This window comes from Canis lupus, chromosome 8, assembly GCF_003254725.2.
Source record: "Canis lupus dingo isolate Sandy chromosome 8, ASM325472v2, whole genome shotgun sequence".
NCBI classification, from domain to species: domain Eukaryota; kingdom Metazoa; phylum Chordata; class Mammalia; order Carnivora; family Canidae; genus Canis; species Canis lupus.
Window position 1 is genome coordinate 54,264,382 of NC_064250.1, and position 27,841 is coordinate 54,292,222.

The 27,841-nt window shown below is 36.5% G+C and overlaps 1 long non-coding RNA gene across 1 annotated transcript; it reads left to right on the forward strand.

Annotated features, from left to right (window-relative positions):
- The first annotated feature begins 989 nt into the window (after positions 1 to 989).
- LOC118355488 (uncharacterized) lies at positions 990 to 27,841 on the forward strand. Its single transcript, XR_004818041.2, has 2 exons — positions 990 to 1,095; positions 27,556 to 27,841. It is a non-coding gene; the product is annotated as an uncharacterized LOC118355488 (long non-coding RNA).

Here is a 27,841-nt window from a genome sequence, read left to right on the forward strand (position 1 = left end):
TTGGCTTAAATCTCATTTGTGCATGCTCTGGAGTGTTCTTCAAGTCAAGCCTGATTTGAAGTTCCTGATTCTGTTGTGAAAGTTCGGTGGGTGATTGCTTCAGTGGAATGCATGGTGTTGTTCAGTTTTGGTGTGATGTCCCCCTGTGAGATGAGTTCCCAGTGACTCCATGCCCTTGAGATGTCACCAGCCTGAGAGTCTATGAATAAGAGGGGCAGTCAAACATATACATCCTAACAACTGCAGTTTAAAATGACCACAGCTTCCATTGGCTTCCCTGTCATTAGGGATTTCCTACTGGCTGACATTTGTTAGACTCCAAGTCAACTGATTTCTTAGTTCTTTTTCTTCTACATCCTCCGACCCACCTTCCTTTCTCTAACAGTCTTACATTCTTGTTCATTTCTTTTTTTTTTTTTTTAATTTATTCATGAGAGACACAGAGAGAGACAGAGAGGCAGAGACACAGGCAGAGGGAGAAGCAGGCTCCACGCAGGGAGCCCGTGGGACTCCATCCTGGGTCTCCAGGATCAGGCCCTGGGCTAAAAACAGAGCTAAACCGCTGAGCCACCCGGGCTGCCCCATTCTTGTTCATTTCTTATGTTAAACAGTTTAACTCTCTCTCTGTTTTATAGTCTCCTTAGAAAGTATGATTCCATAGTCTACCTTTAACACCCAAAGTAGCTTATCAAGTTATTGAATTAAACAAAAGGTCAAGTACACAGCAGAACATACTGGGATCTAGTGTGGTTTTAGATAGAAGTTTTTTTCTTTCTTGATTATTACTGTTATTATCATGATCATTAGGAGGAGATAAATCTGGGGTACATATGGTATTGTTTGGCTAAGCAGTTATTTCTTCAGGGTGCTATTTGGCTTTCCATGTTTCTTAGTTACCTTTTCCCTGCTCTCTCTCTCTCTCTTTTAGCGTTCTTCCTACACAAATTAGATATATTTTTAAACTGTGATTAAAATCTTTTTGCCTCCACAGGGAGAAACCACAGACATACAGAGGCAACATCAAATCTCAGCAAGTCTCTCCAAGTGTTGGGATACCTTCAAGGGCTCCTTAGGCATTCTCACTGCCAGAACCAGGTAGGCCTCCTCAGATGGTACTCAAATATGCAGAGAAAGTAAATGAGATTAACAACTCATTTTTCTTTTAGGAAATCAGTGGTAGGCTTTTGTCAGTCTGTGGAAGTTTAGACTTGGCTCTAAAGGTTGGATGATGGAACAGTCTTCTTAGGTTAAATGGTCCAAACTAGCAACTTGGATTTAACTATTAGTTATGGTTGGTGTAAGGAAAAATTGTGACTTGTTAAAATGGTAAAGAAGACTTCATTCAAGACTTTTGCAATAGAGGTATTGTAGCAGGAGAGAAAGATTGGACTCAACTTCAAACATAGCAAAGACAGTTGGGAATTTATAGCCAAGAAGCAGAGTGACAGAATAGGTGGGTGGAAAATTACTAAGAGGGTAGCTACATCAAGGATAGGGTTGTTCTTGCTATCTTGGCCTAACAGGATTCTTGTTAGAGGCAGACCAAGAACTTATTCATCAACATTGGGGTATGAGAAACTTGACTAAAAATCAAGGGTGATCAGATACCAAGGATCAAATAAACCTTAGCAGGATTCCTGCTAGTACTGTGTTGGGCTGGCCAAAGATGGGTTTCTTGACTGAAGCCAAGGTGAGAAAAAGACTGAGAGAGCCTGATTAAGTCTGACTAAAGACAGAGCTTTTGTCACTGATTAGGGTAAATCTCTTTGAAGAAGGTAAGTTTTGAGCAAAGGCTTGAAGGACAGAAGATAGTTGGCCTGGCAGATATCTGGGTAAAATGCATTCCAGAAGGAGGAAACCACAAAGGCCCTAAGGTAGAAGTTGACCTGCAACATGAAGGAATACCAAGAAGGCTAGTGTGACTGGCCACACAGTATATCCATCTCACATATGCTTCTTACAATGTGATATTAATATTCTTTCCATTTTTCTGGCCAGACTTTGTGAGCGTATTACATAAATGTTGTTTTATACCACAAAGATTTGGGGTGGTTTGTTATGCAATAGTAACTAGAATAACTACAGTGACTGAGATTGAGTGAAAAAGGGAGAGAGTAGTTTGAGGTGAATTCAGAATGGTATTAGGGGGCAGAAAATGCAGGACATTTTTGGGCCAAAGTAAAAACTGTCTTTTATTATAAGTGAAAAGAATGAATGAATGAATGAATGAATGAATGAATATTTTTTAATTATTGGGAAAGATGAACTCTTAAAAGAGAATAATTATTGTGTCTCTATTAATCAACAGGCTCTACAGTGACATGAGAAAAATCACGTAGTTGATTTTCAATACTTCCACTTATGGTTTTAGTCATGGAAGAATTATTTAAATATTTGAGCCTTATTTTCTTCTGTGTAAGTTATGCTATGAGAATTAAATGTTACAATACTTATAATAAGCATCCAGTGTTTGTTAGTTTTCGCATCTGCTCCCTTTAATATTTTGAATATGTTTAGATTCCCATTAAAGTGAAAGGGATTGAATTTAACCTGCCTCGCCATTCATAAGAATTAGGTGTAGTAGAATGGAAAAGACAAAGAGGCATATTTTAGCTCTGGACAAGGTTAATAACTTATTATTGCATACAGTTACCTGACTCTGAATCTGACTCTGTATTTACTAGCTTTGTGACCTTAGACAAGTTACTTAAATATTCCAATGCTCATTTTCTTTATTGGTAAAATTCTGCTAATTATAGGACCTGCCTCATGAGTTTGTATTAGATTAAGTGTGGTAATCTATCTAAAGTGCTTACCATGGTGTTTGACACTCAATATTTATTAATAATTTACCTCCACTTGTAACAGGGAATGCCTAATGAAGATTAACTTCTCTTACTTGCAATGTTAAGGGAAATATTGCATGCTATCTAATGAAGTTTCTTCATTGACCAATTCTAGTTTTAAATTCCATCTTTCTCAGTTCCTCTGATGACATCTTAGGTTTCTTTGATCCATAAGTATATCAACTAGATTTTCTATTTTCTTTTTGTGCACATGGTCCTAAATTATGAGACTGTATTGGTTGGGATGGGCTAAATTTTGCTATAATAACAATTCCCAAATCTTACTGGCTTAACCCAACAGAAGTTTATTTCCTATTCAAGTTAACATTTCCACTGTGGGTTCACTAAGAGCTGAAGGTAGAGATGGGATGGGGATTCCACTCATTAGTTGCTCTTGGATTCAAATTAGTAGAATGATCATCACCTTGATTGCCATTCATAGTGCCAGACCAAAATGAAAGTTCTAAACTGTACTTTTTTAAACTATCTGAGGTAGGAGGCCAATTTTCATTGATTTATTTTATTCTAATCTGTTAGGGACCAATACTTTTATAAAATATGGTAAAGATAAATCATTGACCACATGTTTGGATGTTGTAGCAATACTAAATTACTATTACAGTTTATAAATATTTATTTCCATCTTTGTACTTATCTTTTCATGGACTGGGAAAAAATAGTTTATGGAATACTACTGATCTGGAAGGTCTTACTCTGGTAAACAACATGTTATTTCCTTTCAAAATTCATTGGCTGATGCTAGTCATGTATTCCCTCTCCCAACAGTGAGAGTCAAGGAGTTCAATCCTGTTGAGTGCCCTCAAGATGGAGAAAGGGGTGAAAGGAACTATTATAGTACTTATGATTACCACACTGATCACAAGAGCCTTTTTATAAAATATAGAATTCCAGGAATAAGCTTGGGAGACTTTGATTCAGTAGGTAGAGGAGGAGTAATTGGAATCAGTTCCTAAAAAAAATCTCCCGGGTGATTTAGTTTATTCATAGACCTATTGTTACAGGTGAAATGCATTTTAATTATATCACAGATCATGAAGATGATTAAATAGTGAACTTGGTATCATCTTATATTAGTCCACGTCCTCTGAAAAGCAGGTACAAAGACAGGACTAAACATGTGTGGATTTTATTTGGGAAAATGTTTGTCTGAAAGGAAATGGAAAGGGAATAAAAAAACTGGAAGACCTCCCAGACCACATAATGGAAGTCTGATCCCAAGTGAGGGAGAGAAGTTTAGGTCAATATGACATAGATAGCCATGCAGTCTCAGGATGAAGCAGCAAAGTTGTTGGGGACTCTGAACTAAAGTTGGATGACAGCAGAGTACTCTGTCTCCCAGGAATCTGAGTCTGTCTCTTGTAACACTCCCTTCCTGCCCCCACTCTTCCCATACTCAGTCATTGTCTGAGAGCAGCCTTGGCATAAGCCAGTCAATGAATTTCAAAGCATAGCAGCTGAGGCCCCTGGTTGAATACACTTTCCATGTTGGAGGTTTGCAAGGCGTATGCTCATGGCTGCCACATGCCCTCTCTAGTCTCCCGCCTTTAGGAATTTTAAATATTTATTCCCATTTTATGAATTAATTACTGAGGCCAAGGGCGCTTAGTGGATTAAGGTATTGGCGTGAGGTCCAGAGCTATTAAATTTGGAAACCGAGACCAGAACTACTTATACCCTACTGTCCCTAGTGATATACTTATGGCTTCCATAATTGAAAATATTTTTAGTGGATATTAAATTATTTTTAATTTTTAATCTGTCAAGCACTTCTCCTTTCTGCTGGAAGCAGCACTACCTTCTTTCAGTCATGAAATTTTTGCCTGGTGTGGTCCTGCCTGCCTGAATTTAGCAAGTCCTCCAGGAAGGAATTGGGCCAATTATGTTCTTCCCTGGGACTTTTAAAGCTTGAACATCCTGAATGCTGGAGGTAGAAAGCAGAGGAGTTGTTGGCAGTCATGTTCCTCATTCTGTGGTTTAGGTTAGTCTCTGAGAATGGAATTAAAATGTACAAGGAAACAAGAATGAGAAAATGGCAATACCAGTTGTCCTTGGGGTTCAGCTGCACTTCTTTTCGTCTGGCCTTCATATAAGACATCTCAGTATCCTTTCAATAATTTCCCTATTTTGCCTAAACTGCAGTGAGCTTCTATCACTTGCAACTAAGAGACCTTGACTGATACATTTCCTTAGAAATGCAGACTTGGAGATCTCTTATTGTAGTGCTAACACAATGGGGTAATTACTTTTTTTCTATTTCCTACTCTTTTCTGTGTATTTTTTAAAATGCTTTTGGAAATAAAATGCCTTTGATCAGCTGTCAGAGACAGTGATTAACACCTAGATAGGCAGCAGAGGGTTCCACCTAGCACTGGGAGGGCAAAGAGGTTTGGCAGACCAATGAACCATTAGAAACTCATTGCTCTTGCAATGAAGAGATCGATCCTTTGTTAAAACTCCACCTAGCTTCACAATTAAGTCTTGTGCAATTAAATGCTGATAGCATTGAGTGTTCACTGAAAAATCAGCATTTTATTTCTGCAGGAAAAAAAGAGAGAGGGATTGTTAATACAAGCCAAGCATATGGAATGAATTTGTTAAAAAAAATCATAAAACAAGTAGACTGTTGTGACTAAACATAAGACTGGTATTTCCAGTTTGTGTGTCATTTTTGTGTGCCCATGGAATCTGTATCCTGAACAACTAAAACCTAAAGATAAATCTTTTTAGCATCCTAAATTTAAGTAAGTAGATTGCATTCTAGAGATTAGAATGGCCTGAATCAAGAGAACTGCATTGGTGCCCAGGTTGGCTTTGAATATGGATATGATCCTCCATGCCAGTTAGGTTCTTTGGGTCTTTATTCTCATTTTTAAAATGGGGCTACTAGAATAAATGATCTCTAAGGTTCCTTATAATTCTATAATTCTTTTACTTAAAAGAAAGTTCTATGTGTGAAGAGGGTATTTCTTTCTTCCATCTCTTGGCCCCATTTTGTATATAGAAATTAGAGACCTAGAGAAGCCAATTGAATGTGAGGTGGGACTTTTTGTCTTCGCTAGAAGAATGGATGCTGCCCTTCCTGGGATGGTAAAACAGCTCAGTTTTCTTAACAATGACCCACTTTATGGGTCTGAATAGCTGTATCCATCTTCTTTTTCTGTGATTTTTTTGTTGTTGTTGTTAGCATCTATTTTGCATGTTTCTGTAACTTGAGTCAACGGCAAGAAAAAGGGAAATTTAAAATAACTCTGGGAAAAAAATAACTCTGGAGGTGATAATAATAACATTTATAGTAGAATTAATGTAATAAATTGTAGTTCTATATATGCATACTTTACAATATCTTACTTAGTATTAGAGTTCAGTCAATAGAACATGTAACTCTTGATCTCAGGGTCATGAGTTCAAGCCCCATCCACACTGAGCATGGAGCCTACTTAAACAATGGGTGGGGAGATGGGTAAAATAGGTGATGGGGATTAAGGGGTGCATTTTCTGTGATGAGCACTGAATGTTGTATGGAACTGTTGGATCACTATATTGTACACCTGAAACTAATATCACACTGTATGTTAACTAACTGAAACTTAAATACAATTTTAAAGTTTAAATTTCAATTATTTAAAAGTTTTCCATTTAGTTTTCAAAAGTTTTCTAATATTTGAACATTGGAAGAATTTTTCTACTTTAAAAAGCTGCATGTATTTTAAGTTGGTTGGCCGGGTAAGATAGCAGAGAATTAACCTCCATTTTTTTTTTTTTTTGGAAAAAAATTATTCATTTGAGAGAAAGTGAGCACAAGCAGAGTGAGAGGCAGAGGGGGCAGGGGAGAGAGAGAGAGAGAGAGAAAAGCAGACTCCCTGCTGAGCACAGAGCTTGATTCAGGCTCAATCCCACAACCCTGAGATCATGACCCTGGCCGAAATCCAGAGTCAAACCCTCAACCAATTTAGTCACCCAGATGCCCCACCTTTTTTTTTTTTTTTTTTAAATGCCTGAATAGACCTATTTCTTTATGAAATATAGCCAAACCTCATGCCAGGACTTTTTCTATTTGGGGTTCATTCAGACAAAAATGATTAAAGTTGGTTTAAACAATAAAGTAAAAAAGAATATTGCAATTGTCAATTTATTTAAGAAAGGAGGTAAGAAACTTGAAGAGAAAAATGAGAAAAAAGCTCTAGACTGAAGGAAGAGCTTGACCATGAGGTCAAGGGCTTTCTGGGAAGTCTTAATGGGTGAGGCGAAGGTGAGGTGACCTTGAGCCATTTTGTATAGATAGTAAAGAAAAAGTAGCCCAGAGGCAACCTATTTTCAGCATGAAGAAGCTGAAAAGGCCCAGAGAAGTCATCTGACTTCTTTGTGGCTAGAAGATACTATAGACTAAGAGAACAAAGGGACAGTTTTTCTGAAGTCCAACTTCATAGCTCCTTTCTGGATAACAGAATACACCTGATGACCTTCTCAAAGCAATTGATTAAGTTACATTTCTGAGTAGATGAAGTCATCATATTACCCACAATAAGTATTCTTTCCAATATCGAGACAATTCCCTTATGTCCCATTCTATGTAGCACTTGCTCTGTGTTTATGGAGTTAGACAGCACTCGAGCCTGGAAGGTACATCACTGTGTTTGAGGCCAACTGGCAGAGAAATCCAGCTTTCATAGGCCTTGAAGCCTCTACAATTTGGGCAGGGGCTTCTTTAGGGAAAAAGAATAAAAATTCACAAATATAAAATTAGAGATAAAAGTGAATATTTATCTGGAAAAAGAAATCACAACCAAGTACACAGTTTTTAAAAAGGTGGCAAACATCACAGACATAAAAAATACAGAAAAATAATGATTTTTACATTATTTAACAGCCTGCCACTTGTCTTTTATACGTTTTTTCCCTATATGTTATTTTGACAGCTTCTTCACATAACAATATTTTGTGATATCATTTTCTATGGAGAGAATGGAAAGATAATTCAGTCTTTCCTCTAGAGATGTTGATTGACACTTTTTTATATTTTTGATAATAATAAAAATATAGATGTACTTCTCTGTTTGTAGGATGACTATAGATTTGCCCTCTTTTACCACAGGATTTCTGTTTGATCGTTTCTTTGTTCGATTCTCATCAAAAAAGAAAAGACATGTATGCTGTTGGAAACTGCATCTTGTGTATTATTGAGTATATTCCTGATAGGAGAGAACTTCTGTTTTAATTATGCATTTTTGAGTACTGAATCTATGGATAATGTCACCTGTCTAATATGTAAAATTATTCACATTATTGCACATACCAGCTTCTGGATCCAGAACTTTCAAGTTTGTTTCTCCTCTAATTCCCTCATGCTACTGTTTCACATCATGGTAATACTTAGGCCCGGGCACCATATTCACATCATGGTAACACTTTGGCCGGCACCTTTGTGTCTAGTGTAGGATGCGTTGGCACAGTGGGCAGAGGGAACATTCCTGTAGGCCATGCCTACAAAAGGAAAGCTTGCAGTAACTTAACTATATGCAGAAGTGACTGAGAACCACATACATATATCACATCAATCCAAACTAAATGTACCCCTAACTGAACTGCTATTTAGCCAGGTTGTAAAAATGCCTATAGCCACTCGAACATTATCCAACACAGTTGGAAGTCCAATGATGAGAAAAGCAGAGTGGAAACAGATAAGTCTTAACCAATTGTGATTAAAATTCTTATTTTGGCAAATCTTCAAACACATACTGACCATGTGAACATATTGTTGGAGTTCCTCCCAGAGCCTTGGAAGGGGTTTGGGCAAGTAAAGTAAAGCTAAAGCTTAAACTTCATTAGCTTCATGGTAAAACTGGTTCAACTAACTGGTCAAGTGATTACTTATCAGTTGCATTCCATTCTGGACCAAATTCTTTGGGTAAAGGTATATATTCCAAAAGCATGCTATTGTTCACTTCGGCTTTGTTTTTGTTTCCTAAGAGAATTTTGGCTTTGGCAGGTAGTGGTGCATAATGAAGACTTGCTTACTTTTCTCCCTGGTGAGACTGTTATGATTAGATGTGATAAACCTAATCATAGCTTTAATAAGAAACTGCTTTCACCTTATTATTTGCCCAAGCTGTGTGTGGGATTTTTATTGGCCATAAACTGTGTTTACTAATTCTTTGGGTTCATGAACAAAGAAACTTGGCCTTTTTGGAAAGCTTTCTGGCCAAGTAGTTTCTGGGCAGATCAACTAGTATGTTCATATGCTCCAAAGAATAAAAAGGGGGCATTGACAGCAGAGGCACAAAATTGAGAGGGGTTTCCTGGCAAAATGAACAAATTTTTGCTGCTCATCAGATTCAGCCTTATTAATTGTGCCCTAATAACTTTTCCTCCTATTCCACCCTCTGCCTGCAGTATATTATAGTGGATTTCTTTATTGCCTTTGAAAAGTATTTGTAGAGAGACTTCTAAGTAGACTGAATTAGCCAAGGTCTTAATAGGAAGAGAGAGGATAATTGAAAACAGCTTAGTAAAGGGACTTTTTTTTTTTGCATAGGTGTAGGCAATGATGATGTATATTGGATAATGATATACCCACCCCTACTGCAGCAATAACTAGCCCTCACATTTGTAATCATGGAGGGTCTAGTGGAAGGAGCCATTATTGACATGTGGAGAGAGCAGAGTAGCTGTAGAGGAGGGATGTGTAGCAGAAGCAGTGACTTGTGTGGGAATACCACTAATCCAAAGCCTGGCAGTGTTGCAGCAAGGGAATAAACACCCTGACCTTCCTCTCCTATTGCCCTTTGATGTTTTGCAGGTGATTCTCATTGGCTGAACTGAACAGCAAACCAAAGGTCAAGAAAGCTTATTGATATAATCAATAAAGGTCAGGTGAAGGGTCACAGGTGAGGAAAGAGAGTGGATTTAGAGGGGCAAAGAGAAAAATATGCAGCACAGAGGGTTATTAACATTGGGGAAGTCTTACCATTACAAGACTGGCCCAAGAGGAAAAGATCTCTGCATTCCTGTCTTAAGAGTTAGGCTTGTGTTTTTGCCCAGCTCCCCAAATTTCTCTTTCTCTCTCTTTTTTTTTCTCAAAGAGGGCCCAGATGCCCAGCTTGAAGGAGTGCAGTCATCAGATAACCTCAAGGTGTCAGCTCCATTAGGGTTTGTCTCCGCTGCCAAGAGCGGTCCTATCCAAGGTCAAGTTGTATTTTCTGGGGGTAGGCTTAAGTTGGATAAAATTAAATAGTTCAAAACTCTTCTTTTTACATATCTATTACAAAGTGTGCCCTATTAAATATTGTCTTAACCTTCACCACTTTCATTACAGAAAACCTGTTCCAGGAATGATATTAAGGCTTTCTTTTAAATATTTTTACTGGAGCAAGTCCTTCCTCATTTCAATGACTATAATAAAATGAATTTTTCATATGTTAGAATTATCTTTTTCCCTATTTCAGGCAGTGATATTTTTCAAATTCCATGTATTTTAGACATTATTTCTTCAGTTTTCTTGAATTGGAAGACATATGTCAACATTTATCTTTGGTGTATTTTTTTTTTGGCTCTTTAAGTTTTTATTTTAATTCCAGTGCTATATTAGTTTTAGGTGTACAATATAGGGATTCAACAATTTCGTATGACACCCAGTGGTCATTGCAATAAATGCACTCCTTAATCCCCATCACCTGTTTAACCCATCTCACAACCCCCTTCCCTCTGGTAACTGTGTCAGTATTTATCTTGGTGAGAAATTCTAATGAACAAATTTATGCATTTCCGAATGCATAAATGCATTATGCATTTCCATTGAAATGGACTGAAATTCTCCCCCGCTCATTCTGTAGTGCTTCATGCAACTTATTGAGAGAAAATACCATTTGATCATGGTTCAGTCTGGTCATTGAATATTTCGTAGTGTCACTTTATGATCTGCAGTGGACACTATTACCTTATGACAGGAGAGCTCTGAGATACTGAGGACCATTTTGTGTTATCTATTTTGTGTTATCTATTCCTCCATTAATTTTCAATCATGCTGATCCCTTTTTCATCTTCCTTAGGGAATTTATAAATTTTGTAACTGATAAATTTTATAAAGAGCTTTCTGAATGCCTTAATTTCACATCTTTCTCCAGGTCTTGTCATGTACTGATATTGACTCTAAATTTCTTTCAGAGTGTTTTACTTTCTTTAAATGCATTCTTTAGTTTTCAACTTTTATTTTCTAGCCTAGGTTTTTGTTTATGACTGAAGTTGGGAAATAAATATGGATCTGCCTGGAAAGCTGTAGAATCACTTTATAAAGCAGTATAAAATTTGGTGAAAAGACACGTTAATCAATGTTAAAATTTTTCTGTGTTATATAAAATAAGAGGAGTCAATGAAAATGGTTTATTAAGAACAATTTTATATAGAATTCAAGTAAAAAAAGCGAGCATATTGTAATACCACTGAGATAAAGTTTCTAGTAGTACGAAAGTGCTCTATGTTGTTTAGTATATGTACAAACATACAGTACATATATACATACTTGAAGTAAATTTATAGAGACATACTTGAGTATGATACATATTGAATTCAAAAAGTTTTAGGATGTGGAGGTAATAGAATTATGAATGGATTCACACAGACCTGAAGTTGTTTTTGTATTTTTCATCTCTTTCTGTCAAGCTTCAATCTGGCTATTTTCTTTTTATGTATCTTCTAGTTTACTAATCCTTTCTGTAACTGTGTCTAATTTGCTATTGAACCTGTTTATTGTGTTCTCAGTTTCAGTTACTGTATTTCCAGTCCTACGATTTCCATTTTATAATAGTTTCCAGCTTTCTGCTGAAATTCTTCATCTAATTGTTTAATATCTGTCAAGAACTGAGAAGAGTCTGAGATTTTATTTTGTTTTCAAGGTAACAAATTAGCATGCCACAGTTTCATGGATCTTGACAGAAGATACAGGGCTCATTGGATCAGAGAAATATCACACTGTTACTTGTAGCATGGCAAGATGCTGTGCCTCATGGTGACATTGATTTTCTTTGCTCCTCAAATACCATTTGAGGTGCAATTTAGTTGGGTACTGCAGTGGGTTTATGTCAATAGCCAAATATCTCCAAATTGGGAAATATAACTCTTTTATAATGAACTATAAGCAAATCCTCCATTTTTCCTGAAGGGAGACATCTTTATTATTCTATATAGAAAGTAAATCTTCCTGCTGCTTCAGAGGGAGACATTACCATTCTCTTCCAAGGCTGCTTGCTACATTAGTATATTTTAAAAGAAAGTCAAGAACAAAAGCTGTCATTATTTTCCTTGTAAGATGGACAGAAACTCAGGAGACCCATAAAGAATTATATTCCAACAATTTCTTGAACTAGATCACATACTTAAAACTATTTTGAATATTTGCATCTTCCACACCTATCTTATTATCTGCTATTTGCCCTCAGTTTTTAGTACTGAGGTACTAATCTGCAGTAGTCATAGAAAGTGATTAAGAAGTAATTTTTTTATGTTTTATATCATTGAGGTTTTAGGGTTGTTTGTTACTGTGATGTACCTTAGCCTATCTTATCAGAATGTTATTTTTATTGTAATTACTCCTACTACTATTGGCAGATCTTAATGAGTTCTTCCAGACACAAAATGGAAATGTGGAAGACATAAATTCAGATAGCAAAGTGTCCACCTGCTTCCATGAATAATACATCTAGCCCTACTTTCTACCTTTTACTTACTCCTTCTCCAAGAAGGAGGGCATATTTGATTGGTGACACAGGGTGAAGCTTTCATAAACTTTCATTTGGAGGCCCCTCCTCCCTTTTTGGAACATCCTGAGTGAACCTTCTGCCATAAGGTGAAGAAACACTGCTTGACGAGCAATCTTCCACACAAACTGAAGAGGAAAGAATGCTCTGAAAGCTAACAAGAAGGGTTCTGCTACGTATATCCCATGGATTGTTTCCAATCTCATTAATCCAAATTGTCTTCTTTTTCTTGGATAGGACTGAGTAAGGGAATAAGGAGGAAAGCACAAACTAGAAAAGAAATTCCTAATATTTCAAAGAGAATAGGAAGTTCTATTCATAAGAACAGCAAAACCTCCCTATGAGGCAGAAACACCCATGTTTCTCTTCTCTTACTGCTACAAGTTACTGGGAGCAAAGACTTATTTCTGTCTAGTGCTCTGCTATGACAGGATAGGTGTATTTCATTCTAGGAGGAAAATGGTGGGAAGCCTAAATGTGGCAATAGACCAAAGTGCATTCATTAAACCAGTTTACTGGGAACCAAATATGTCTTGATACTTCATCTGCTTATGCCTTCTGTTCTTCAGTTGGTTACACTTGGTAGCAGAAATGGTGCAATTGTCCATCCTAGGTCCAACATATAGGACACAAATCTATCATTTGCTTCTTGTTCTTTCCCATTTAGGGAGCCATCTAGTATATTACTTCATGGAAATTAAAGCAAACCAACAGAAGAGTAGAGAATAGTGCAGTCACATTGAGAAGTAGTTACTGGGTTCAATCATTAACTGACTCATTTCAGCAACCTTCCTACCCAGCTCTATTTATGCTGGGGTTTCAGCAAAATGACAACCACAAGTCAAAGACCTTCAGAAGTTGCTTGTAAGTGATCAACAACACAACTGCTGAATTCACAAATGCCAAGGGTCAACTGTGTGCATGCACTAGTGTGTGAGTGAAACCAGTCTAGAAATAGCACAGGTATTGTAATCCCCTTAGCCCACTAATGGAAAGTTAGAGAAATTCAGACCAGCACATGGGGTTTACTCTTTTTGCCAGAGGGCCTTTCTCTTCAGAGTTTTTCTTTTCTAAGAACCATAGACATTTATTTTATTGCCACTCTATTCCACTGCACGGTTTTTCCCTGGGCTAAGAATGGAATTACTAACATTGCTTGTTCCATACCCTGAAAATTGCTGTCAGGTGTGAATTAAATGTTTTATTTGAAGATTTGAACTCCTTCTCATCAGTCACAAAGGGAATTTTTATGGAATAATACTCGTTGGCACTAATATAATTCTTTTCATCTTAGACTCTCTAAGTGCTTTGTAAACCTTCTCTCTCCGCGATCTACATTTCAATGAGTCTTATCACCCCTCCATCTAGCATCTCTGACAGAAGCTTTATACTAACTCCCTCAACTCTTCGGAGCCGCTTTCAGTTCCATGTAAGTGGCAAACATTTGAATAATTGTTTCTGGGTACTTAGAGAAAGGAGCAAGACAATTTTGATGACCTTCTGGCATATTGTGAATTCAGAATTTAGGAGAGGTGCTAAGAGTAAAACGTGTCCCTTGAGCTGACAGGGTAGAGAGAAAAAAGAATGTTAATAGCAGGTTAAGAAGAAGCAAGCAGCCAATTACCACCCCCCCCTCCCTCGCCTCCTCCTGCCAAGCCTACCAAAACTTTTTTTGATCTTAAAAAGATCACAACTAGGGACGTTACGGTTTTTCACCATTTGGGCTTTCAAATCATAACTGTTTTCTAGTCACTTATGTCATAACATGTTTCAGTTGGAAGGAATGGTAAACGCAACTCATAATCATGAATAATCCAGCCAAATCAATTCTATAGTTGAGGCAATGAGGTTCAGAGACATCTACTCTTTTATTAAAGATCAAGCACAAAGTTAATTAGTGCAAAGCTGGGTTCCTGGATATTTTTTACTGCTCTTCACTCTCACAACCTCATACCAACTATATTCTATGCCCTTTCCTTTCCTTTCCTTTCTTTTTCCTTCCTCCTCCTCCTTCTTCTTAGGCTTTGTTTTCATTTTCTTCTGCATACCATAGCTAGATCTTTGTCACATGGACAAGAGTGGTTTACAAGAATGAGAGAAAAATAAATATGAATTAAAATGCAACCAATATCTAGAAGGAAGAAAGGACTAGACTCTCTTCCTTGTCATTGAGGATGGCTTTCACTTGCACATTCTGTGTCATTTAAACCTTATATTATGTCATAGGGCTTCATCCCACTAAGGATTCTGCAAAACACAGGTTGTCATGTGAGGATAAAGCCTGAAATGTATCATATACCTTGAAATAAGAACATTAGGAAAAATGTTTTCAGAATATGATATAAAAAAACACAGAGACCAGGTTCTTCAATGAATGGTCATTCTTACCTTTTATCCATAGTAGTTTTATCTTCTTAGCTTCAAGTCATCCTTTAGAGTTTGGGTCATTTAAAAATGATTTTATTTTTTAAAATCCTGTGGAGAAAGTGATATTAGATGTTGAAAGTTAAGGAGGCAATACGCCAAAGAAATTAACCCGTTGGCTAACGTTTTGAAGGAGATGCTTCTAACTGCTTTTCCTGAGTCATTCCTTCTTACTTCTGTGTGATTTATATAACTTTCAATTACTGGGTAGCACCTGTAAAACAGAATCATACAATGTTAGTGTTGGCAAGGGACTAAGAGATCCAAAAACCTTCGTTTCATTTGATGAGATTCGGAAGGATGAAATGACATATCCAAGGTCACCTTGTAACTCCTCCCTTAAATTTGATTTACTTTGGATATGAAGGTAGATTGTTCTTTACATTCTGGAAACATGGAATTTCAATATAAGACAAATCTTTGTGGCAATTTGGCCCCAGAGAATTTACATAGAGCAGGAAATTTCGAGTTATGATTCCCACAACAGTTTCAACTTGGCAATAGTCAGCATGCTCATTAAGACAGAGTCTCTGGGATTACTACATTAGCATGTTTTCTTTTCTTTTTCAGTTTTAAAAAATTTTTTAATTGAATTTTTGGTTTTGTGTATCCTTGGTAGCTGCATTCATTTGGGGAAGACATTTCTTGTCAACCAAACACACTGCCTTAGGAAAAGGGAAAAAGTAACTCCAGGGAGTTAGGCTTGTTTAAACAAAGAGCCATCTCCGGATGTGGGATGCACAGAGCTGAGTCCAGGCAGAGCGCCACTGAGCTACTTTGCCAAGCTCATTAAATTCTTTCTTGCCTGCCACAATCACCAATAAGTTAAGAGGGTGTTTTGTTGTTCTCATCTCTCTTAGGCATCAGAGTTTTAGGAATTCTTCGCTCCTAACGTGACAGTATTTGTGGTGCTGCAGTTTGGCCTTCTTTTGATGGCTGTGTAGCACTTCTCAGAGATTATTGCAAATCATTCTAGAAGCTTGGCAGCAGTTAGAGTTTAAAAAATCTTTATAAAATCAATTTGAATGTGGTTAAATGAAAATATACTGCATCCCATAATAAAATAAAAGTTCAGATAGATGTTTTTTAACTTCTTTTCCTAAAATCATGTAAGAGTTCCCTTATGAGTCATTTATTCCCACCCCCACAATTTATACAAGTGGAACCAGGGCTGTGGAGGTGGTAGAAATCTTGGCCTAAATCAAGAGGGGCAAAGAAAACACCAGAAGCCTAAAACCTAGCATAGAGCTCAGGCCTTGAAAATATATTGTAGAATGAATCAGTTCCCAGTATTACTTTTCTTACTGCATCGTGGTTACTTGGTTACTTGCCCATCAGGTAACTCATCCCTGTCCCTCAAGTCCTCACTTGCAGATGACCCCACTGAGATGGACTCTGGCTGACCTGCATTCAAGTTGAGACATTTGAGTTCTGATGCACCAGGGCAGTCCCAAGTTCTACATCTTTCCACATGGCTTGAACAGGCGCTTCAATCAGTGACTTAATTTGGGATGGCTGAGAGCACAGCTCCCTATCTACTTGTTTCTCTTAACATGGACATTTTTAATCAGGCGCCTAATTTGGTCCTGGGGGATCTCACTCTGCTTTAATAATACATGTGACAAAATTTACCTCTTTGCTTTCAAAGTTGTTAATTATGGAGTGCATTTCAAATGAGCTATTGCAGCCAAGAAATCATCCCTTTTGGATGCTTACATACTTTAATGCTGAGAAGGAGCAATAAACATGGAAGGGTTATGAAACACCTCTCCATATGGACAGTGGTGCTTTGCAGGGGACCAAGCAGGGTAGTCATGAAGATTTTTTGGTGATGGGCTCATATTAAGTTGTATTTCAGGTTATGCTACAGACTCTGCATAACCCAGAAGGCTTAACCTGCTTTCAAAGCAGAGGAAAGAGGAGCAGACAAAGACAAACTTTAAGTGGCTAGGTCACTGAGCTTTTTAAGGAAGTAGACTTCACTTCAGGAAAAGACAGGTTTGTTTGTTTGTTTGTTATGCTTTCTATGGTGAGGATAGCCAATTGCAGATTGCTCCAGGCTTCCAGTGATCTTTGGGGTGTGTTCTCAGACTCACATGTGTTGTGAATCCTTATGGTTATTAAAGCTGTTCCTTCTTAATAAATTGAGTTGGTTTCTGTGAAATTTGTTATAGGTCTTCTGGTCTTCAGACATACAAATGCTGTTTAAATACTGATGTAGTTAAAAGGACTTAAACAATCACCTAAATCACTGTGCCTTAAAAGCAACAGAACCGAGCCAACCCATTTGCACGTTAGCCTCAGAAGATGGCTTTTAGTGGCTGCGTTCCAGAGCTTCCTCTATTATTTTCTCATTACCTGAAATGATTACTAGGCTTTGCAAATGACTTTGGGTGCCATACAAAATATTTACTTTAACCCTCTAGGGTACATTGTCTTAGAAAATATGATTGCTCAGGAGTTGGAGTAGGAATAGGTCTTCATGAGGTGGCCATTTTATGTCATCTACTCAGAGGCACGCTTAGTCTTAAATTGGGAGCAAGATAGAAGACAGAGCTAAGAAAAGCTTTCTACTTTGTTTTATGAGAAAAGCCAGGGATTTTGTTTTTTATAAATTTCGAGTTGAGCTCAGATTTACTAGGCATTACAAAGGCCTTTGGAATATAGTCTGGTGGACCAGTGTGATGTGATCATGTCTTTGTACTCATCAGCAACCAAAGTAGAAAATAGATTAATTTTTGAACATGTGGGTGGCAATAATTCTCCTTCTGAGAATTGACCTAATAGAAATTTTGCCAGTAGAAACTAGGTATTTTGCAGAGTAATAAAACTATGATAAAAAAAAGAGTAAAAGCTGATTACTATTTGGCTAGATGAGAAGTTGGAGAACCATCCCTCCTGTGCTATGTAAGGAGAAACTACTGGTGACTATAAATGGCTGCTCATGTGGGGGGACTCCCTTAATATCTTGGCCTTCACTTTCCTATTTCTCAAGTGAGAACTTTGGAGAAGATGGTGACAAAGGACCTGTCTACTTTGACTATTTTTATGGTCCAGATGGTTAAGATGCTAATGTAGATAAAATAACAGATAATGCTGCTCAAGGTTTTAGAAAATCTGGTAATTGCTAAATATTAAATTATTGGTACTCCTTTTGGTCATGTAGAACATTTGCAGTTTTTCACAAGCCATATGGGATATTTTTGTACATGAATCTTTTTCATCCCAGTAAACTCCCAAAGCTAGATCAAAAGTGGTCATTTATAAGATGTTTACTATATTACCAGAACAAAGCCAGCAAATTAAACTTTCACCAGGTATGTAATTTTGCCCATGTTATTATAAATTTCCCTCAATGGATATTATAACAAAAAAGAACCAAGATCAATATGAGAATTTTGAAAATGAATTAGCAATAACAAAAGATATGAATATATATTTTTCTATATGTAATATTCCTCTCTTTATCTGACACTCAATTTCCTGCCTTAATTTAAATTATCTCACTTTATTTATATGAGCTTTCAGCTTTTGGTAGCCCCTTTGTGATACATCAGTGCAGAACTCAATCAAGGTTGAGTGCAAGTATTCTGTTTCCAAGACTCTGGTGTTATAATGTAAACCTCCTATTATAGGAAAAAACAAACCTCTCCAGCAATATATATACCTCAAATCCTATTTTATAACACATATTCCCAAATCCCAATCTAATCTCTCTATTATGCATGAGATATGTAGAAAGGATCTGGAGTATCATATAAACAAAGTTCCTTATTTGAATTGAAACCAGAGAGGCCTAATGGCTTGCCCATCATTGCACAGCTCTTCATAAATAGAAGTAGAGGATTCTGGATTGAAGAATATTCATGAAGAGTTGTCAGGGTGACAGATAAAAACGAGTAATATGTGTGGCACTGAAGGAAGTAAGATACTGTGTCATTTTTCTTTTTAATCTTATTCTTCTTAAAAAAATACATATTAGACTTTTAAAGTCCTGGCGTATCATTTAGGAGACTTTGTACAAGTTAATTTATGTCTCAGGATCTCAATTTTCTCAAATTATAAAATAAAATAAAAAAAATCTTAGATTGACTCAAACCTCAACTTTCTTCTAAAGTTAACATTGAATTATTTTCTTTAGGTCATACCAGTGACTTATTAAAAAGGCTTTTTTTTTTTTTTTTTTTTTTTTTTTTTTTAAGGAGAGAGTTGTCATGAGTTCAGGAAACACCAAGATTTTCATCTTTGTGCATTTTTTCTTAATTGCCAACAAGCAAAAGATGGCAGATTAAAGGCCTAAATTTTATTTTCAAAGTCATATAAGCAGGCCAGAATTTAAATGCGATGTTGAAGAATAAAATATCAACTTAATCTATTGAATTTGGATTTGGTTCCTATAATAGAAATTATTATACTGCATGGGGCAGAGAGTTCTTAACCACATGTTCTCAGGCAAATGTTGGGATTTCCTCAGCCATAGTGAACTTAACAGATTTTCACACAGTTTCTGAGGGGGCCTATGGTAGAGTGTGAGTGCTTTAGACAAATCACCAAGAAGTCTTATTTTTTTTTCTTAGATGAATTCTACAGAAAAGTGTAAGATGTGGCACCTTGGTGGTTTAGTTGGTTGGGTGGCTGACTCTTGGTTTTAGCTTGGGTCATGATCTCAGGGTCATGATCCTTGGGTCCTAAGATTAAGTCTTGTGATGGACTCTGTGCTCAGTGGGGATCTGCTTCAGAATACTCTCTCTTTCTCTCTGCACTGTCTCCATCCCTAAAATAAGTAAATAAATCTTTAAAAAAGTTCTTAAGACACTGACTCTGATCTCAAGGAGCAGGGTAGTACAAGAGGCAAATATAATCCATAGTAATTATAAAACAATTTAATAGACAAAGTAATGGAGATAATATTAAGATATAAAGGAATAAGGATGTCCCATCTATCCCAGATTTGGGAGAAGAGTAATCAGAGAAGGTTTCTAGGGAAGACAATCTCTAGAAACACTAGGTGCTTTGCCAAAGACCACACTGCTAATTAGTAGCAGAGCAAACATTGGAATCTATATTCAGTCACTTTCTTGAGTATCTAAGTTATTTTATTTATTTTTTAAAGATTTATTCATTTTAGAGAGAGAGTGTGTTCAGGTATGTGTACAAGTGGGGAGAGAGAAAGAGAGACTAGAATCTTCAATCAAACTCCCTGTTGAGTATAGAACATGGGGCTCCACCATGTGCTCTACATGGGGCTCGACATGGGGCTCAGTCTCACAACCCTGAGATTATGACCTGAGCTGAAACCAAGAGTTGGATGCTTAACTGAGCCATGCAGGCACCCCACTGAGTGTCTAAGTTCTAATCTACTTTAAAGAGATGGAAAGGGAAGAATCTTAGATGGTGCAGTGTTCTTTCCTCTATGCTATACAACTCCCTTAAGTACATTTAACATTTTTCTGCTTACAGTAAAAGAAATTTAAGTAACTGCCCTGTTCTATTATTGTCAAACTTTTCTTTCTTTCATCAGTTGGTTGCCTGTTTATTGACTGGGTGTTATCCAAGTGTCTTCTATTGAAGAGCACCACAGTGTCCTAGTTTTAAGGAATGAATTATATTTCCTTGTTTTCTTATACTTAACCTATCAGGTCTGATGGTCTGAGGGGATGCACGTAAAATGCAATGGGTAATTACTTGCTGCTAACAATAATCAGTGTATATTAGCTAATTTTATTGTTAGTTCTTACAGAACCATACTTAGGAAGGTAAATCCATTGTTTTATAAAGGCATTAAAAGTCAAAGAACCATTTTTTTTTTCCTTTTCACTGTCTAATCTGAACTATTCTTTATATCTCAACATAGATAATTCATCATCTCCTCAAGGGCAAAGATAATTCTTTACTCATTTTTTTTTTCCATCTCTCTAAAGTGTTTTACATGAAATAAATGTTCCAGGTAGCTACTCCCTTTTAATTTGGGATACAGAGTGAAATACACAGAACATGCCTTATCCTGACCTGGAGCCCATTTCAGCTGAACCCCAAAGGACCCAGAAACTTGTGACCGAGAAATGTAAATGTTTGATGTTGTATGACATTAGGTTGTGTGTTTATTTGTTATTAAATATTATTATAGCAACAGCTAACAGATATGAACATGTAATTGATGCCCCAGTATACTGAATGTTTCTGCAAGTTAGACGTATCAGTTTCTGCCACCTTTGTGTTATACACTAAGAGTCAATTGTCTTTGTTTCTATATTTTAATTTCAATTTCACCCATTATTTGAATTACATAAATTACTTTATGTTATAGTAGTCAACAAATCATGTTAGAGAAAAAACTTGTTTCTATAAAACTAAGTTGAATAATTCTTAAAGACTTAATGAAAATGCATTGTTAAAACATTTTAAGTCAAATGAAGTGTTGGTAAGAGCTTTTAAAATGACTGGAGAGGGGTGCCTGGCTGGCTCGGTCAAGGGAGCATACAACTCTTGATTTCAGGATTGTGTGAGCCCCACACTGGGTGTAGAGATTACTTAAGAATAGAGTCTAAAAATAAATGTTAAAAAAAAAGGACTGGAGCAAAATAATTAGAAAGATCTTAATTCAGATTGTTCTTTCTTCCTTAAATTCTCCTTTTCTCTTTAAAGAAATTAAAACTGGGCATTTTAGATGATGCTACATATGGTTTTATGAAAGAAAGATGAGTTAAATTTAAATTATTGGAGTTAGCCTCATAGAAAAGGTTTTGACCCTTAATGAAAGATTGCCGGAAAAAAACAAAAACAAAAACAAAAACAAAAACAAAAACAAAAAAAACAAAGAAAGAAAGATTGCTGAGCACATGCTTATTTGTGTATTTAAGGTAAAATAAAATGTCTATCTGTATTTGTATACATTTTTATGATTTTATTTTATAACTACTTTTTCTGCTTAACTGAACAAAAATCATCTTAATTCCTTTTTATTAAGAATGTCACAGTTTTGCAGTTTTGACTTTTTTAATAGTAGTTGACTGAGTTTCAGGAACGCTGACTGTTTCTGGTTATTTGAACATTTTGTTGTTGTCCGTACAAAATCATACCTCAGAATCATCTGGATTTGAATAAATCCATGAATAGAAAAGAAAAGATGGACAGAGTTACCATGTTTTCACCTGATTTTTTGGTTGCCACCAAATGAAACCGCCATATACATTATTTACCTAAAAACCTAAATCTTTGCAAAGTATGCATGAAACAGAGCCAATTATAAGAAAAAAAAAATTGCTAACATTTTCCATGCATCTGTACTTGGCTTGAGGTTTGGGAAAACTTGGATTCATTTCAGAGTTTTAAAGAAAATATTGCAGATATTGATTGATGAACCATGCTGCTGGTAGTGGTTTCTGGGATGCTGATGGTCACCTCCTGGGAACCATTCTGAGATGAATGCTCTGTGACATTTTAGGATCAAAAATCAATCTATAGGTGATGACATTCAATCACCACTGACTAAGGTTGGAATTGAAAAGAGAGTTCCAATTGGAAAAGCAAGCTTCACACCACATTACCCATAAGTCAATGGCTTGGAGTGTAGGGACTAACTACACAAAGAAATCCAAGAGCCATTCAACACCAGCTCACCAACAGTTTGGGACACATGTGAGTAATTTGCAAAGAAAGAGAGTTCTGGCTCAGACATTTGGGTTATTCTAGTTTCAAGAGTGTCAGTTCTCACCTGGACAGAAAAGGTAGACAGGGGGCTTGGCTTTAATAAAGTATACAGACTCTAGACAATTTCTAATACAATAAGATTATCATAGGCCCATAAAACAGCAGATTCAAAGACACTGAGCTATGGTTAAAGAAAGTCAGGTGGTAGTTTTCAAGGATGTTGAATATGTTCTTCCACTTCAAGATATTGTTTTGCATTAGGGTTTTTTTTTTTTTTTTTTTTTTTTTTTTTTTTTTATTCTTCAGATTTTGAGAGAATGGGAGAATTGAACTATTTGTTCCAGGCAGATATGAAGAAATTCTTGGGTCAGAGATATAAAAATTATGTGAAAAAAAAGTGACTATGGGTATGATGTGTTGGCATTTATAAGCCTGCACAAACCAATTCCAAAATAGTAGGCTGGTAAAACTGAAGATCTTAGGTTGTCGTTGTTCTCATTTAATTAATAAACTAACACCAGAAAATATGTCAGGGAGATTATTTCAATATTCCCGATATAAACTGTGCCAAAGTAGGAAAGGAAACATTTTCTTTTCCCTCCACCTATTTTGTGTTCACTAGCTGGGGCCGTGCAAAGTAGACTGACAGAAAGAGGGGAGATTAATAAGAGAAAAACACACAGTTTATTAACATGTGCAGCATCCATCACATGGGAGAAAACTCCATGATGAATAACTCAAAGAAATGGTTAGAACTTGGGCTTATACAGCATCTTAACAAGAACAATAAATTTATAGAGAATTGGCAAGACAAAAGAAAAGGATTTTAGGCTTCCAAAGGCAGCAAACTGTGGGAAGGGAATTATATGGAGGGTAACTAATGGAAGTTAAGGGCTAATTAATAAAGGTTGTTATGCAGACCCTTCCAGTACCCTCTTTGGGCTGATGAGGATCTAGACTTGTCTCCGGTGATTAACTTCTGTCCTTCCTAGTAGAGAGGAGAGGGGGGCACCTTTACAGACTTATGTCCTGTTTTAGGCAAATAGGTAGAGGACAAGAGTTTTTCTGGTATCTGCTTCTTCTAAATTGTGGTCAGCTCAAAGTAGCAGATTTTGAGGTGGCATATTCTGTCTCCCTCCTTCAAGGAAAATTGTTCTTGAAGATATCCATGTAACAATAAAAAATAACCAAAATGAGAGATCTATGATACAGTGAAGAAATTGCTGAAATGGGAATAAAAAGAGCCACATTTGTATGTAGTCTATAATACTTCCTACTCTTAGGACTTTTGAGAAAATTTTTGAGAGACCGTATTGTTATTCGAAAACTATCAATGCAATACAAAGTATCAACACAACTGTCATCCAGTTGTTGAGAACATGTCACAATGTAATACATAAGAGCAACCTGTATCCTACCTAATACTACCTTACATTTTTTTTAAAAGATTTTATTTATTTATTTGAGAGAGAGAGAGAGAGAGAGAGAGGCAGAGACACAGGCAGGTGGAGAAGCAGGCTCCATGCAGGGAGCCCAATGTGGGACTCGGTCCTGGGACTCCAGGATCACACCCTGGGCTGAAGGGGGCACTAAACCACTGAGCCACCCGGGCTGCCCACCACCTTACATTTGATTAGTATTTTACAATCAATTGAATGACACAAATATTGACTTATTTGTATATTCACTTAGTGCTTAGACACTTCAAAGTCTCCAGCTATTTGATGGAATTATTTCCTTTTAATAACAGGTGTTTAGCGTCTTGTGGATAACACTGGAAACTGTGACACTGATATTTGCCTAGAGGGAGGGGTGTAAAGGAACTCCATCGCTGACTCTGCACAGGGTTCAGTGGCCTGTAGCCCCTATAGTTGATAAGTATTCTTGAAAGAAATGGCTTTATTAAGCACTCTGTTGACAGGCTGCCCTTATGATCTGAGCAGATGGCAGTCACTGGTCTCTTTGCTTCTTTCCTCCCATAAGCCCAACTGTCTTTATACCTAGAGAAATCAAAGTGAATAATATATAGCTATTGGTAACGGAAAAACACAAACTCCAGACTTTTTCTATTTTAATTGGACCCTCAAGCAGGGAAACAGGAAGACAGTGGCAGCTACAACACTCAGCTTCAGATGCTTTGTCTTCTGCATATGGAAACAAAGAGTCCTTTATTCTGTTCTCAGCATGGTTATTTTTCACACAGGAAGGGATGGGGCAGTTGATACAGAGACTTCATCATTGTCTGATTTCATTCCATCACATCTCCATCATTCCTTTTCTTCACATTAATTGTCCTCTTGCTGTTTTCACCTTAGAAATATTTGTAGATACTTTTTATTGCTATACTCTTTTAACTGATAATGAGTCAATCTCTACACATTCAATTATTTTTATTTTTACGAATTTTGCTCAGTAATGAAGGGAAACAAATGGGCTTTGGAATCAGATCTGATTACAGTTTTCCTCATTTATTTTGAAAAATACTTAACATTGAAATATAACTCCCAAGACTCATATGTCTCACTTGAGCAAATGGGGCAGTCTCAGGACCTTTCTCAGAGGATTCTGAAATCATTACATGAGATAATTTCTCTGACATGATTATTCAGTCCCAGATTGTATGCTAAAATTTCAGTAAAAGTTTTATGAAAAATATTTCTAGCTCTTATAACTTAAAGACTTAAAATTTCCCAACTTCAAGCAGGTTCATGGGTTTAGTAATTCATTTGTAGTATATAGAAGGATAAAAGGGGACTTTGACATTCATGCTGGTTGGTTTCATTAAAGTGGATGGTCACTCTCAGTCCAAGAGATTGAGACAGCAGCTTTTCTTAATCCCCCATAGGGAAAATAGCAGCTGCTAAATGATAAGGCCTAACTACCACACGAGAGAAGAGCTGTGTGTGGAGTCTTCTTTTAAGGGTCATCTTAAAAAATACATGGAGTCAGGGAACTTTGAGGCTCTTCATTAATTTCACAGCTTGAAAAAGTTATGTTAATGTGCACTAGACATGGTACTGTTGTAGGATAATCTATCTGCTGAAACATTCTTGTGTCATCCATTAAACTTGTTACTCAGTGGGATATCTATACAACTGATGAAAGAATGAGTGATCTCACTGATTTTCTTTTGAAGCAAAATACATTTTCTTTCTAAATTTCAGTGCTAAGATTTTATTTTCTTAAAATTAAGTTGGATTGAAGCAGAGAAAGGAAAGGATGATGCAAAAAACAAAGTGAAACCATAGTACTGTTTTGTGCTTGCCATGTCTGCTCTTTGGGACTAATTATGAATGTAAATTTCTGTTATGAAGAAAGTTTCCCTTTGCCTTGCAATTTTCCCCTTCTTTTATGCCCCACCTGCCAGTACAAACCTGGCAGGAACCCCATAGGGTTATGGAAGAATGAGCTAAATTCATTTCTGAGTTTTTGGCATCTCATATTCTATAATCCAAATTGGTCTCTAAATCTCACAGAGTACCTAGTGGGCCTCAGTGTTCATGGTTGGAGAATGAGTAGCTTGGAGGCATATCTGTTTCACCTTTGTTTAATTCAAAGGTCAGCATGAATTTTAAAATTAGTACATACCATTAGTCACAAAGCTCTGATTGAGAAAAATTGAGGAAGTAGCTGGGAGTGAGAGAGGGAAGTGGGATCATTTCACTGTTGGGGCAAAACCCACGTCAAACTGGTTCTTTACCCCTTTTGTCCAGGATGGACCTTTATATAGATTTGAGGAACAGAGTGCTGCTCCTCAAGGTTTTTTTTCTTCTTTTTTTAATGTACTGTGATAGAAAAAGGAAAAAAAAAAGTGATGGCCATTTGAGCAGTTTTATAAGCTAAGGCTATGAAAGCTATAATTTGAAAAACTACGTGGGTGGCAATGTTGTTTAAGAGGGAAAAGAAAAGATAATTATGGGAAAAAAAAACACTCAGACACACAAATCAGGAGATGCTAATTACATGAGATGGTTAATTTAGGAAATACAGCTGAATTAGAGTCAAATTTCATATGACTCAGATCTTAATGCAGCAGCAAAATAACCATAGAGAGCCTGGGGCAGTCTGGCATAGGTTTTGGAGGTATAAAAACAACAATATTTGTAATAGCTAATGTTTGTTGAATGCTTACTATGTGCTATATATTGTGTTTTTAAATTTTTACCCCATTTATTTCTCCCATCCACATACTAACCAGGCCCAACCCTACTTAGCTTCTGAGATCAGACGAGATCAGTACATCCAGGGTGGTATGGTCATAGACTACCCTACTTATTTCTTAAAACAAACTACTAAAAGAGTATCATTTCCCTCCATTTGTCAGATTAGAAAACTGAAGCACAAAATAGTCACATTATCCAAGAGGTAGGACCAGAACCTAGATCTTTCTGACCACAAAGCTTCTTATTTATGAAGAGCTCCTTCTCAGAGAATCTTCTATAATTCTGCAAATCAGAGGTCTTCTCCTGGGAGCTAAATCCAAAATCCTGGATTCAAAAGAACAAGAAACCTGGAAGAAACCTGTCTGTAATTTGCTTCTGTATGTTATCTTTAATTTTGTTCTTACCAACCTAGGGCTTACTATTAACATGAACCAGCTTACTAATATCAAAACGTATTCTTTAAAACATTATTTAAAAAGCAATAAGGTATTATTTCTTAACAAATACTTAATGTAATACCTTTAATAGCTACATGAAATCAAAATAAAGTCTATCTTTGAGATGTTTAATATAAAGAGGAGTCTAACTGAGCGACATGGAAGAAGTTTGCTCCAGGGAGAGGTGAAAGACATCAGTATGTGATGTCTCTTTTGGACTCTGACTGTGATCTCATTATTATCTATTCTTCTCCCTCTCCCACAGAAGTTTGGAACCATGATGACAGATGTGGAAAGCCTCATCTCTATGTGATAGTGTCTATCCTCACATTAAGACCAAACTCATTTCAACTCTTCGGAAATGGATTCACTGGTTTCAGCACAATGACTCCACATTTTTTTTAGCACCTCAAATATTTATACCAATTTGTCAGCAGCAAGTATCAGTGACAAGTGGAGATAAAGTATTATTTATGCTGATATATCCAATTTTTACTTGTTTGACTGCTTTCTTGAAAGATGATGCTTTGGAAAATAAAATGTAACATTTA